Raw genomic sequence first — 15,073 nt, 5'->3', positions numbered from 1 at the left:
TTTACGATCAAGGATTTTCGAGTAGTACTAAATTATGCCGAGCCATAAGAAAATATTTTGCATTTAAAATGCATACACTCCTGTTTACAAAACTTTAATTCATAAGGCAACATAGCAACAATAAAATATATATTACTAGTTCTATAACATGAAACACACTGTCAATAATACAACACGCTCATAGTTCTAGAATGTCTTCGTGAAGAAGATTTGAATGTCATTATTAATACTGAGATGCACACACAAACACTCAAACACTTATATATATATAACAAAAATACATAATGTATCATATACGAAATTACGCTTATAAGCGTAATTTCAGGGACAAAAATAATGTTCTTCTCCATGTGAACAACCTGTTTTCAGATAGGAATTTTTAAGAAATGAAAATTTATAAATTACTACCAAATATAGAATATAGTGATTTTGTGGTGACAGTAAACTACTACAACTGTCTGTATACAACCTGCTGACTGAATAGTAGAGTGGGATGCATAAGTATTACGCAACAAACTGTCCATTGATTGCGATATTTGTACTCTTTGCTATAGCAATGAGAGTTTCCAGAATCGAAACAAAACGCATAACAGGTTTCTGACAACATCTACGTAGAGAATAATTAATGAAATCAGTCGCGGACAATTTGCCGAGCAATACTTGTGCATCCCACTGTAATAATGCCTTCCAAACCACAAAGGATTTGCAAGATGGTCAACGTTTTACTGGCGGACCTGATCCGGGTTACTAAGAGTCCCGGATTTTAATAGACAGTCCCGTATTTAAGTAATGTGTCCCTTAAAATCTTTCCCCGCACGTCTATTGTCCCACATTTGAAAATTTCCATCTATATATATCCATGTTTCTGAGCGCTTAATATCATCAACTTTCCCATCACCGGTGGTGGTGCATTATGGGACAGATTTCCTAGTTCCACCCCTCCCCATGTTTGTAACCACTACCTTCTACGCACTCTTTCTACATACTATCTTCTCACCCAGTGTTGAAAGTTCTTTACAATGTGTTTTCAAGATGAATGAAAAACTTAAGATAGAGTCACCTGATACGTATAAAGACGAAAAGACAGTGTATGTTTTTCATTAGTCATGGTTGCAGGAAGAAGATATTTATTTACCTGAGGGTGAAGTATAGTGGTAATAAATATAAAGCACGGTGCAAATATTGAAACAAATATTTTCCTTGTGGGCACATGGCTGTCGCAATGATGTAATGCAGCATGCTCTCTAGGAATAGACCACAAAAATAACAAAGTATCTTCTTCATTTAAAGCACATTTTAGTAGTTTCTTCACAAGAAAGAATTGAGGCAGAAGTGATCATTAAGGCTATGTATTTTTGTAATCTTGTCCCTTATTTCCAACCCGTGATTGCAATATTGTCCCTTACTTTTGTGATGGCAATTTTGTCCCTTATTTTCAACTTGACTACGATTTTGTCCCTTATTTTCAACTTGCGACTACGATTTTCTCCCTTATTTTCAACTTGTGACTACGATTTTCTCCCTTATTTTCAACTTGTGACTACGATTTTCTCCCTTATTTTCAACTTGTGACTACGATTTTCTCCCTTATTTTAAACTTGTGACTACGATTTTGTCTTATTTTCAAATTGTGACTACGATTTTGTCCCTTATTTTCAACTGTCACTACGATTTTGTCCCTTATTTTCAACTTGTGACTACGATTTTGTCCCTTATTTTCAACTCGTGATTGTGGTTTTGCCCCATTTTTTCACCTTGCCCACCTAGTAATATTGAAAGTAGTGATATTGAAAGTATTGTCAAAGCAAGAGAGCGGAATGTGGCTGGTAAGCCCCCACTGAATACGAAAGTGGGTCACTTCTGGCTGCGCAAACGGTGCCTGCGACAGCTTGCGCAACAGGTATCACCATCACTCTGAAGTTGACAATGTTATCTTTGAGAGTGCCGAGAATATAGCTCTGCAACTTGCTCGTGAGGACCCACACATTCTGGTTCCGGTTGTTGTCGACCTTTACACCAGAGGGGAACTGAAGGGTAGCGTCGTTCTTGTCGATCTCCTCCATGTATTGCGGTAGGTACGTGTTCTTTGAGTTCCAACAGGCGATGGAGTTTCTGCCGATGAGGCCGAAGAAGAGGATTCCTGTCCTGTCCATTGCCGACGCTGCCGTCTGGGACGGACGCTGTCCAGACACTCGGAAGGCCTCGTCGTTCTCTTTGGCCGCAGTTTCGTTCAGGAGGATCGAGGTCGGAACCCAGGACTCTCGCACGCTTGCCAGGCTGTGGAAGTACAAGAGCCTGTCACCGTTGGCAAAGGGGGAAAGCGCCAACCCGATGACGCCGTCCATGAGCGAAAATGACTCGCCGTTGACCGTGTACTTCCCGTGCAGCGGATACGGGTAGAAGTAGTTATGGTCCACCCTCCACGACTTGTCCCTGGCGTAATCGTACACTATCAGCCCATACCCCGTGACGTCGGCAATGTAGGCGAACGTCTGGTCGCAGGATTCTCGGATGTCCACCTCGACGGTCACCAACAATGACCGATCCTTCAACAGTACCGTCTCGGGAAGACGGTAACGCTTCAGCAAGTTGTCATTGTTGAGATCGAACACCAGAACCTGACTTGGGCACACTTGCTTTCGATCTCCCAGAAGGTTGACGAATCCAGTGTCAAGAACCCAGAGTCTCCCGCAAGAATCCACCTTCACCCTGAACACTGACGTCACCCCCTGGCAGTTACCCTCCCGGTTCCAGGACCAGTTGGGGTAAGGCCTCAGCCGAGGGGATGTCGACTGGGGACTGGTGTTCAAGGAGGTGTAGGCCAGGGTCGCTGGTATCCCTGGCTTCCAACGAGGAAAGGTGAGGAAGACTGTGTCCTTCCACATGTCCACGTCCAGAGGGAGGCTGTTTCCAGGCACGAAGGACTTTGTGCGGATGGCCTCTTGTCTAGCAGACGCGTTGCCATAGTCGAAGTCTATGACTCTCCATCCGTAGACTTCTTGGAACCTCTTCCCTTCAGCCAGACAGCACAACGAGAGGGTGTGAAGAAGCAGTGCACTTACTAGCAACATGGCGGATCCAGTACACCTGAAAAATATGAAATCAAATCTTAATCATCAATTTTGACAGGGTGCAATTTAACAAAGGTGGTGTCATGAATCCCTCCTTCTCAATAGACCCGAGCATACCCAGCACCGTCAGGGTGTTATTCAAACTAAAAGTTATACCGATATTAGAGTTTGCAACACTTATTTGGATTAGAGTTTGCAACACTTATTGCACTAAAGGTCAACTCTTAGAGAGTGTACAGAAAATACTAGTTAGATTTATTTATTTTCAATTCAAATTATTTCGTCTCTATTATGACTATGAAAATACGTATATTGCCCAGATTAAATCTCACGTCATAAGTAGATAGGAGAAGTAATGTTGAATCCAACTTTATAAATAATATTTTGATTGCAAAATATCTTGCTCCAATATTCTTATGAAATTGGGCCTAAAAACCACGAGCATATGGTGTTTGAAACCTTCGAGCAGTAACAGCGATACATAAGGGTAATGGGACGAAGTCATTTTTACATAATTTAGTAACTCAGTATAAAGTTACCAAGAATGGCTGAATGTATACATGTTTTGTTTGGATTTTTTGTTGTATGAGTCTTAGGGAAGGGATTGTATTATATCATATTACTGTTTATATTTTAATATCTTTCTTCTCCTTGTCAAACATTTTGTGTTTCATTTTTATGTTCATTTTCTTTTTACTTTGTGATATTCGCTTACGAGTGTATGTGTAAAAGTTCTGTACTTGGAACTGTCTGTATAGTGCACTATAAATACTGTTTGAAATAAATAAATAATTCCTCCTCGTTGGTAGAGCTTTGGGGCTTAGCTGTGGGGATGTTCCTATGGTTTAACATGATGACAATGAGACAGCTGGGGATACCATCGAGCACTGCAGCCACCTCTATAAGAGACAAATAGGTACACACACCAATCCAATGTCCCTAAACATGATGGGGGAACAGTGTAGATCATGTCGCCACGATGGCAGCCATCTTGGAGTCAACCTCATTTCTTAAGGAGAAAAGTGGTTATGTGACACATCAAAATGAGCTACAATTGGACAAGACACGATGGTGTGCAAAAAAGTGGGGTATTAACTGCCTCCCACGTCAAGGCCGCTCGCAGGATTTTTCACAGGGGGCAGCAGTGCTTAAAGTGGGGGAAAGGTGGCGGTGATGCTTTCTCCTAGTTAAGGAATTCTCATAATCCATACCCAGCACTAGGATAATTTGCACAGGCACTTAATCTGCTGTCCTTGACGGCACCCCTCGTCCATGTTTTCACGCTACAATTTCTAAATTTGAAATATATTAAGTCTTTCTAAATATCTCAGGGGGGCAAGTGCCCCTGGGATCCTCCGTGATCGCCCTTGCCCCACGTCCTTGCCCCTGTTCATAATTTTGTTTGTTTTGTTTGTTTTAGTGTTTTAAGTCCACTTTATGCACAGTAAGGCTAATCCGGACTGGACCTACAGTTTAAAGAGGGATCCGAACCACTATGTGCTTCCACCGGGTATCGAACCCGGGACCCCTTGATTACAAGGCGGCGACTCCCAGTCCATAATTACTCATCCTCATTGTCGCAATTAGTCGTGGAGTGGCAGAAAAGTGAGTTCTTTTAATTTGTGTAGTAATATCTTTAGTTTTCAAATACTGCTTCCTTCTCGAGCAACACTGCATAAGCCCTTTATTAGGCCATAAAGCAAAACTTGTTAAAAATAACGATGTTATTTTACTTCCATACTTTACGAATCCACCGTAATGAAACCCAAAACGGAAATGAGAATGCGTTCTCTAATTTACGCAACCGCGCTTCTCCCATTAGCAAGTGCGTAGGAGTCCTCACGCAACAAAGCATTCTACTTCTTAACTAACGCATTAAAGCCATTATCTCGTCCTTTTATCGGGAGCATTGCGTAGTAAATTCCAAAGCCTAACGGGAATTCTCTTACGAATAGCTGTATACCCTGCAAGGTCGGATGTGCCGGTTCCCAGCTGAAGACCAACAACTGACTCGGCGAGTCGTTTTCTGTATTTTCGCACAGAGCGGTGTGTATGCGTGGCGTTTCAAGGTCTCACTTAACAAGACGTGAATCATCCCACAATGTTGGTGTCTTGTTGATTTTTCGCTTGGAAAGCCGTCGAAATGTTCATATTAAGCTGCGGCCACACTCACACTTGCCAAGCATATCCTTTCACCGCATAATCGTCGCACAAGGGTTTTTTCAGTCCAAAAAATTGGTTCATAACTAGGGGTCAGAAGTTGACCTAAAAAATGTCAAAAGATTACGCATAAAATGGCCTTAATATTATAGTACAGACTCAAATTTTATTGTTGCAATACAGTTCTTTCTACACATTAACCATTTACAATATGTATTATGTATGTCATCATAGAAAACAGTACTACAGTAATTTACTTTTTAAAAGAGTACTCGAAGATCATTTTCTGGTGAAAAATTTCTGTATATTGCGCTGTCGCAGACGGGAACGCAAATGCCTGGTAACTTCATGGCCAACTGCACTCATCGCTTCCGTAAAACTAGCAGTCAATTCGGATGAAACTCGTACTGGCTCCGTTTTAAAGAATAGAAAAACACATCTGAACACATTGTTGATCATCAGGGGCGCCGACTTGTCAAAATTATTTGGGGGGCTCTGATCACTGAAATAAATTAATGAATGCCTCACTATTTCCCTTTTTATGTTTTGGCCTCAGTGTTCGGAATCTCGTAAAAGCCCATGAAGTCCTCAAAAATATTAAAATTTTAATTTACAGTTTGAATGCAAAACGTCAATTGTTCATGGATGCATATGTCACAAGTTTCGTCAACCATGATAGCAAAATATTCCCGACTTTTAATATCTGCTACCACGGAGCGCAAAACAGATCTCCGTAATATATCAATGATGTTGTTCTGAATGTCACGTGGGAGCCATTTGTAGCCCGAAAGTCCAATCCACTCTCCTAGTTCATGCACATCTTCTTTTGAAACTCCTTTTAGTAAAAATGTTAACCGCGGTGGCTCAGTCGGTAACGCGTCTGACTACCATGCTCAAGGTCCCGGGTTCGATCCCCGGCCGGTTCAAATCCGGGAACTTTTCTAACGGTGGAAGCGGCCCCGGCGCCCACCCAGCGTCGAATAACATGGGTACCTGGGGGAAACCCTGGGGGGTAAAGGCGGTCAGGGGCGTGATGCTGATCACATCACCCCCACTCACGACTGGATCAAGAAAGTGTGGGGCGTTACCCCCACACCCCCTATACGCCTTCATGGCGTGGTGCTATGCACAGGGGAACACTTTACCTTTTTTTTTACTCATAATTATATACTTAGTATATAGTAATAAGTCATGTGTTTTGCTCTCTGGTCATAGCCCCCTCAAAGTTGATGGTTCAGCGGTCTCAGCACCTCAAATTGATGGTCTATAACATTTCAAATGTGTATTTAAAGTTAAGTTCATTTGGCACAATTCAGAGTAAACTTTACAAGAGAAGCAAAATAATACATTAGATCCTCTTAAGCAAAATTATTTGGGTGGCTCTGCCCTCATATCGTTAACATTGGGGTGCTCGAGCCCCCCCCCCCCTCCCCAAGCCCCATGGAGTCATCGCCTATGATCTGAATCTGTTGGTTACAATACTGTATAAGTTGATTGTTGGCAAGATGATGATTGTTGTTGAGCGATTTCTTACATACCTAGCAGTGGAACGACAGAGGAACAACAGAAAAAAATTATGAAAAACTTTGAAAGTTCGTGTTAAATGAGATATAATGACGCAACGGACTAAAAAACAGTGTGTAATTCGTGGTAACCGAAATTCGCGTTAACCGATAAAACTTTCTATAAGATATAATACATCCCTACCGGGACCAACATTTTGTTCATGTTAACCAAGTGTTCGTCTTAAGTTTGTGTTAACGAGGGTTTACTGTATTTTAAAATGGCCTAAAAGTGGTAAAAAATAAAACTAAAAATAATTTTCGCTCTGTATAACTTTTCCAGAGTGGACTTCCGACAATACAGTAGACGGCCAGGAACTGAAAATACGGTTGTGTTTCGCGTACATAAGATTATACATTTTTTTTTATTGTTGTGACTGATTTAACTTTAAAAGCACAGATTAAAGCGATAACGGGGGTTAGCAAGGAAACCTCAAAGCATAGGCTTTACACAAAGTAGGGGAGAGCGGGGTCAATTGTAACAATTTTGATAAATGATGTATTTTCTATGAAACTAATAATCTTTCCAGCGTGAAAATCGGCATGGAAAAACTACAATATGTTGTTATTGATATTATGGAGTCACAATCCCGCCATATATAATATGCTAATCATAATTAATGTTATAAAAATGTGTGACAAATGTTACAATTGACCCTTGCTCGGGGGCAAATGTAACACACTACAGGGGCAAAGTAACATACTAACATTTACCAGAAATACAATTAATGTTTTTGCTGGAAATAACATGTAGCCTTACACAATTATTAAGAATTAGCTAACTGTGCTTTAGTTAATAAGTAGGCTAATCGAACCATACCAGGTCCCAAACACTGTTTCTAACAAAGATATATCTGATCATTCTGACTGACAGTTATGACAAATGTAAAAGCTGTCCCCTTTGGTGCATTTCTCATGTGACCAGTTGTCACAAGTTAAACACTGCACCCATTGCTCACCAGATGCACTATTGGACCACTTCTCAAGGCAAATTAAACAAAAACATTCGTCGCCTTCAGAGCTGCTTTCCTGACACCTTCTGGCGCTTCTGCTTGCAGTTCTCTTCTTTTTTGATCGACGACTGTCACTTCTGTCGAACAGCCTCTTTTTCCCTTGTCCAGGATAACCAAAACCTTTCTCTCAACACTAGGCTTGGCATACTTCCTAAAATGTTCGAGAAATTGTAAAAACTGTGCTGCTTGCATCCACCCCGAACAATTTGCTTCTCCTTTGCTCCCTATTTGACCATTCTGGAGAAAATGATCCCGAAAGTTCTTCCGTGGAAAAATGAACATAGGTGGAATGCTGCTGCCTATGGCACTAACGGCTAAGCACATCGTTACCAAGGTGCCCCTCTCATGAGAATTAATTCCTCCAACTTGCTTGCTTCCCTTTGGTGCGACTATCTTGTCTGGCTTAGGGGCTGTTGATATGTCTGTTTCATCGACATTGTAGATGTCTTGAGGTTCGAATTGATATTGCTCCAAAACCTTCGATAGGTTTTCAAATTTTTTTTTAACATTCTCTTTATTAAAGTTCATAGCACACGCTAAGGATGTTGACTCTGGTGTCCTTATTGCTAAAGTAGGATTTATCTTTATAAATGCGGTAAACCAGTCTGCACCAGCCATTTGACGATCTGCCCAGGACTCTGGAAACTTACACTGATTTTGGTTTGCATATTGGTAGGCTAACTGTCTGACTTCTTTTGGGGTGAGTCCATAAAATATATTTGCACATGTCTTTATATACTCAGTTAACTGGGTCTCCATGTAGGCAGAGAACACTTTATTGTGTGGTTTATAACCCATAACAGGATTCCCTTTTTCTTGTCTCTTCTTAACAAAACGGGTCAATGTCACATGACAAATATTGTGCGCTTTTGCTGCGTGTCGGATTGAAACATTGCTTTCCAAAACTAACTTTGCAGCTTCTTCCATCTTATCTTGTGAAGGGCCTCGTTCGGTAGTTCTTTTTTCTGTCTCTCACCATTCTGAAACATACAGAATGTAATAATTCAGGATGGTTGAACAATGCTTTTTATTACAATGCAAGTGAATATTTTACATAAGAAACGCATAAGGGGCAATTGTAACAGTGTTACAACTGCCCCGGTTACATTTGTTACATTTGCCCCATCCTGACGCCATATTGTTTGCTGGCTTGCAGCTACTAACCACGACACCAGAAATTGATCACAACTATCTTAACAAACACATCAAATATTGTGTATTGCGATGATATATACAAACCTTGACCAGACGACATCGCGAAATCACTATTAAAAAATAAAAAGGAACCTTATGTTTTTACTTACGTGTTGAAAATTTGAAAAACTCCCAATAATAGCCGGAACAATCGCTACGTAAGCACCACCGCCACATGAGTCACTCCCAACTGACGTCTCCTTTCTACAGGTTTGAATAGTTTTAAAAATACCTCACGAGAGCAGCACAGTAGCGATTGTTACATTTGCCCCGTGTTACAATTGACCCCGCTCTCCCCTACTTTAAGTTTGCTGGAGGAAAAATACATTTACAGTAATTAAGTATTGGATGCGGTAGTTCCCAAAGTGTGTGCCGCAGTGTCCTGGGGCACCGCGAAATGTGCCAATATTTTCACTGAAATTACACTTACTTGTTAGTCTAAACATGTTTTTTTTTTTAGGCTCACCTGTCCCACTAATTACAATTGTAAATTCAATCAATGATGTGCCTGTTCCAAATAGCACTTTCTACACATCAAATGTTTCTGAATTTGAAATATGTGTTTATTTTTTAACTTAATGCAAGCAACCTAACCTCACTAACAGAGCGTTGCAAGTGTTAGATTTGGACTATTCAATATTAACGTATATCCACGAGAATTCCGTGCTTCCTAATCCTGCACCAAATACAGTTTACCTAGTAATAAATGATTTTTAAGTACAGGTAATACTGACACGTTTTTTTAAAGCTTCACATAATGGTCACACCCCACTTTTTTGCACAAAAAATGGCATAAAATCAGCTACGATTATGCAGTGAAATACGTTATCTCTCTTTAATCACAATGTGACTGACCACACAGAGTTGGGTATGCTACGCACGCTGTTTCATTCTCGGCTATTTCTTTCAAACGGATCGACTGTCGTTCTCGTCACAGATGTTTCCAGGTTCGAGTCCCAGACTGTTTCATCGTTGCGATTAGTTAAAAGTGGCAAAAAAGCTAAGTACAGTAAAACCTCGTTAAGCCGGACTTCGCTTAATCCGAACAGGCAAAAGGAGAAGAAAAGCAGAATGCAAGGGTTTAAATGTGGCTAGAAGTCAACAAGAGAACTTCCCAAAGAAAAGGCAGTCAACCACTGATGAAATTCTGTTTCCCGCAGACTTTGTACAGTACTGTATAGTGTATTTAGGCGTATGCCGTTTAAATACACCATAATAAACGTGTTTTGTTGCTATAAACGGAGTTTTAATGCACTTTCTACTGTTCTTTTAGGTTATTTCAGTTAATCCGGACTTTCGTTAAACCGGTCAAGTTATCCCCCTCCATTAGTCCGGATTAACGAGGTTTTACTGTAACATTTTATTAAAATTCCTTGTATTTTATAGTACGGTATTTACTATCGGATACTATGTATTTGTGGTTCTATTTGAATAATTTAAACTTCTAATTCTTATTTTTAGAAATGTAGATTGTACATATTAATGCATTGCCCCTGAGACATCTGCAATTAATACTAAACAGCAAATTAACAATTGAGTAAATAGCAACACCCCTCCACTTTTGAATATACAGGGTGTTGCAAAATACCTGTTACAACGCTTGGGAGGTGATTCGACAAGTAAAAACAAGGAAAAAATGCCATGTGAAAAAATGTCGAAATCGGCACCGTTTGCGAGTGACAGGCGTGCGAAAATCGCCCCACACCATGTTTAAAGCACAATAACTCAAGAAGGAAGAAAGATATCAATGTCGGATTAAAAGAATACAAAGAAAGTCGTGCCTGACGAATACAATGGTGCATCAATTGAGGCCCAGTGTAAATTGCGCAAGGGGACTCTCAAAGAAAGTGGGGAATCCCCTGATGGAAAATACAAGAAATTTACTACTATTTTCTACATAATGTTGAGATCGGAATGTAGGCAGTAAAAAATGACGACGTATGTCCACATGTCCCACTACTGCTGGGACACCGTCCCACACTCCTGGAAATAGGAAATTCACTCGAAAATGACGCTATGCCGTCAAATTACGCTCAGATTGATTTCAGTTAATTGATACAGAAAGCCCCACTAGAGGCGCTGTGACTGTAGGTCACCTGTTACGTATTAGTGTTGGTGGATACTACGTAGAGAGTGTAGTCGACCGTTGTTTTTCCTGTCTTGTTCTGCGTCTCGCAGCGTGGAGTTTAGTCTGGCGTGTGTGTATGGTTGAATTGCGCCAAGGAATATTGTACGTACTAGAGTACGTATTCCCGTGTTCTTTCTCGGTTTGAAACAACTGCGTGGACACTTGTGTGACATTACGTGGGTGCTAATCACGGTAGTTGTGATCCGTCACTCGGAGGGAAAGTGCCCCTGTTGCTGGGCAGTTCTCGAACAGGACAATGGTGGAGTACACGAGCTTGCTGATATGCATCTTGTTTATGGAGAGGCAAACCGAAACAGCCGTGAAGCACGGCGTTCGTATCACGAACGTTTTCTCAATAGGCGGTTACCAGCACATGCACTCTTTCAAAGACTTGATGCTTGACTCTGTGAAACTGGAACTCTACTACCCCGTAGATGGGATTGTGGAAGACCTCACACTGTGCGCACTGTGCAATTTGAAGAGGACGTGTTGGACGCGATACGAGACGTCCTGACACCAGCACACGTGTCATTGCTCGTACTCAACAAACCCACCATGGCAATGTGTTCCGCGTTCTTCAGGAGGAGAGATTGCACCCATACAAATTGCATAAGGTGCACCACATACTGCCCACGGACTTTCCCCTACGCATGGATTTCTGCCAATGGTACGTGCAACAAACTCTTGCAATTGCAGATTTCCCAACAAGAGTTTTGTGGATCGATGAGGCAATATTCACCAGGGGCGGCATGTTCAATAGCCACAACAGCCACGTCTGGGATATGGACAATCCGCATGCAATCATTGTGCGTCATCATCAACATAGGTTCGCAGTGAATGTGTGGTGTGGCGTAGTAGGTGACCACTTGATAGGCCCGTACATTTTGCCCTCTACTTTGTGTGCTGGGAATTATCGGGTGTTTCTACATGACGTATTACCTGAAATTTTGGAAAACGTGCCACTGGCAGGTAGACAACGTATCTGGTTTCAACACGACGGCGCCCCCGCACATTTCGACCGGGGAGCCAGGGCCTTACTCAAGGATATTTTCGGCGATCGTTGGATTGGCAGGGGTGGACCTTTACCGTGGCCACCTCGTTCCCCCGACCTCACACCACTGGATTTCTTTGTGTGGGGAGAAATGAAAAGGCTCATGTATGAAACCCCTGTGGAAAGTGCTGAGGATCTCGTAGCTCGTGTTAATGCCGCGGGTGGGACAATTGGTGACATGCCAGAGGTATTTGCGCGTACCAGACAATCAGTGCTTCGCCAATGCCAACTTTGTCTTGAAGTCAATGGCGGACATTTTCAACAAAGTCTCTGAGTATACCGGTGTTTGTGAGCCCCTATCAGCACCGCATAGTGTCTTTTAGTGAAAGGTGCGAGTGAAGATGCTGGATATCGCGGTACTTCATACCGTCGATCTGCATGTGCGGAGGTTGTGCGCTTCTCAGTGGAATCCCTTCCAGATGTGCTGTGCCTGGAAATGTTACATGCCATTATGTGCGTTTTCTCGCCATTCTCCCTCTTCATTTCTTCGAGGATTACCCACTTTCTTTTGGGAGCTCTCTTGTAGTATACGTATGTACAGCCTGACGACATGTGGCCATTGTTTAACTTTCGTTTTTCGTACTGCAAAGTAGTGTGTTAACATTAACGGATTGAAAACGTTTTTTTTTTTTTACGATTTTCCCGTATTTTTTTCCATTTGGGATGGTGTCCCAGCAGTAGTGAGACATGCGACAAATTGGTTTCTTTTCTTCTTCGAACCGCAATGTGAACCTTGTACAACAGGAGATTTGCGAGTTTTTTTCCTATTTCCTGGGTGTGGGACGGTGTCCCAGCAATAGTGGGACACGTGGATATACGTCACCATTTTTTACTGGCTACATTCCGATCTCAACATTATGTAGAAGATAGTAGTAAATTTCTTGTATTTTCCATCAGGGGATTCCCCACTTTCTTTGAGAGTCCCCTTGCGCAATTTACACTGGGCCTCAATTGATGCACCATTGTATTCGTCAGGCACGACTTTCTTTGTATTCTTTTAATCCGACATTGATATCTTTCTTCCTTCTTGAGTTATTGTGCTTTAAACATGGTGTGAGGCGATTTTCGCACGCCTGTCACTCGCAAACGGTGCCGATTTCGACATTTTTTCACATGGCATTTTTTCCTTGTTTTTACTTGTCGAATCACCTCCCAAGCGTTGTAACAGGTATTTTGCAACACCCTGTATATAATTAAACGATCACCCCCAGAAATGACGTATGAGACCAAAATATTTCAATGAACCTAGCGAACAACAGCTGAAAGAAAAGTCGTCCGTCCTTAGGCACCTTGCAAATAATACACCACTTGGTCACAAGTTGCCCTAAGATAAAATTGCGAAGGAATAGAGAGAGGTAGGCTAGTTTTTTTAAGCCATGCGTCGGAGCAGTGGCGGCGATTTGGTTTCGAAAGTGGGGGGGGGGGCAATAACAGTTTACTTTCCCTTGGTATATAAGGTATACCATAGTGCAGAGGCAGAAGTTGCAAAAAGTGGGGGTTAATCGCCCCTCTCGCGCCCCCTGGAATTTTCTATTTCCCAAAGTAGTAGTAATAGTACGTTTCTAAACAGATCCTTCATACACTAAGACACAACTGAAATATTCTTAACATGATAAACATTTTTTTAAAATCAGGAATGCAAATTACGAATCTTTAAACATAACCTCTATGATTTCTTAATGAGTTTTCTTTGTTTCCTCATTTCCAAATTTGTAGAATGGGAATATCGCAAACGGTGGGACAAGACGACAAGATCAAAGGACACACACAAAATGACGATGCTTGGTAGTTCGGGGGAGGGAGGCGCAAAACCACAATCATGCAAAGGGCGCCAATATATCTAGCTACGGGGTTGGAAATTTATGAAATAGATATTTCTACAACAATGTTATGCGCTTACCATTTGTCATCAGAACAATTTCGATACCCTTACTGCAGTTGAGTATAACATATATGTTGTCACAGTGGAACTACACACACACACGGCCACACGAAGCACCAGAGGGAAATGTTTTCCGACAGGAAATAACATAAACAGTAGCACACACTACAAAGTGTCTGTAGCCTATTTAGTTTCCAATTACGCGGATGTGTATAATTTCATGGTCACGTGCACGGTCAACCAAATAAACAAAGGGTAGAGAGTGTTTATTATCGTCAAACTCTGTGACGTGTATATTTATAACGAGGTGTGATTCTTCCCGCCTTTGTAAGAACTGTAGACTTTATTGACATTAGTTAATTATGCAAGCGGAAGAATTAACATTATTATAATAATGACCTATGCAGTCATGTATGAAGCGGTAAATTATTAATTAGTCAATGCATTGACGTATATAGCTGTGACTCAGTGGTGGAGGGACAAAAGGGTGAATTAATTGAAAGAGGGGTCGAGCTAACTCGTCTCCCTCCAGCGGTGATACTTTTGTTGCAAGATAACTTGGACATCTTGAAGATAAGAAGTATGGAGGTGACTACTGCCCACATATTCCTAAATATCGGGGGATCTTTCCCATTACATACAATTAAGCTATTAACCCTCCAGCCCCCCCCCCCAGGAACTACCAAAACTAACTTGTATTTGTATTGTTTCCTTATTATTTTACTCGATATATTGCCAGTTTTGACGAATCGCGAATATTTGGATGAATGTTAGTTTCGTTTTTATGAGTTCTAGTGAATGCTAAAATATGTGTGCGACAGTCATGCAGTAATTGGTTATTATTTTTTGTTAATGATGGTAATTTTTGTAATTATTATTATAATTAATAGTACTTGCACTTATATAATCAACAAATGAAACAGTGATTCAAAAACAGAATGGTTTCTTGAATTTTAGTGGCAAAGGAATGTGTGGACCTGTGAGCCCACCTCCTCCCCTCAGGTAAGTCAGT

At 41.3% G+C, this 15,073-nt stretch overlaps 1 pseudogene across 3 annotated transcripts in view; it reads right to left on the bottom strand.

Annotated features, from left to right (window-relative positions):
• Positions 1-85: 85 nt before the first annotated feature.
• LOC145989946 (protein yellow pseudogene) overlaps positions 86-15,073 on the bottom strand; it is a 39,455-nt pseudogene continuing 24,467 nt past the window's right edge. For all 3 annotated transcript variants that reach the window (XR_014441903.1, XR_014441904.1, XR_014441905.1), the window contains exon 2: positions 86-3,087. The product of XR_014441903.1 is annotated as a protein yellow pseudogene, transcript variant X1 (transcript). The remainder of the gene's footprint in view (positions 3,088-15,073) is intronic.

Source organism: Lepisma saccharinum, chromosome 7 (assembly GCF_977018435.1).
Source record: "Lepisma saccharinum chromosome 7, izLepSacc3.1, whole genome shotgun sequence".
Taxonomy (NCBI): domain Eukaryota; kingdom Metazoa; phylum Arthropoda; class Insecta; order Zygentoma; family Lepismatidae; genus Lepisma; species Lepisma saccharinum.
Note: the sequence above shows the minus strand (reverse complement) of the source record. Positions and strands in the feature narration are given on the sequence as shown.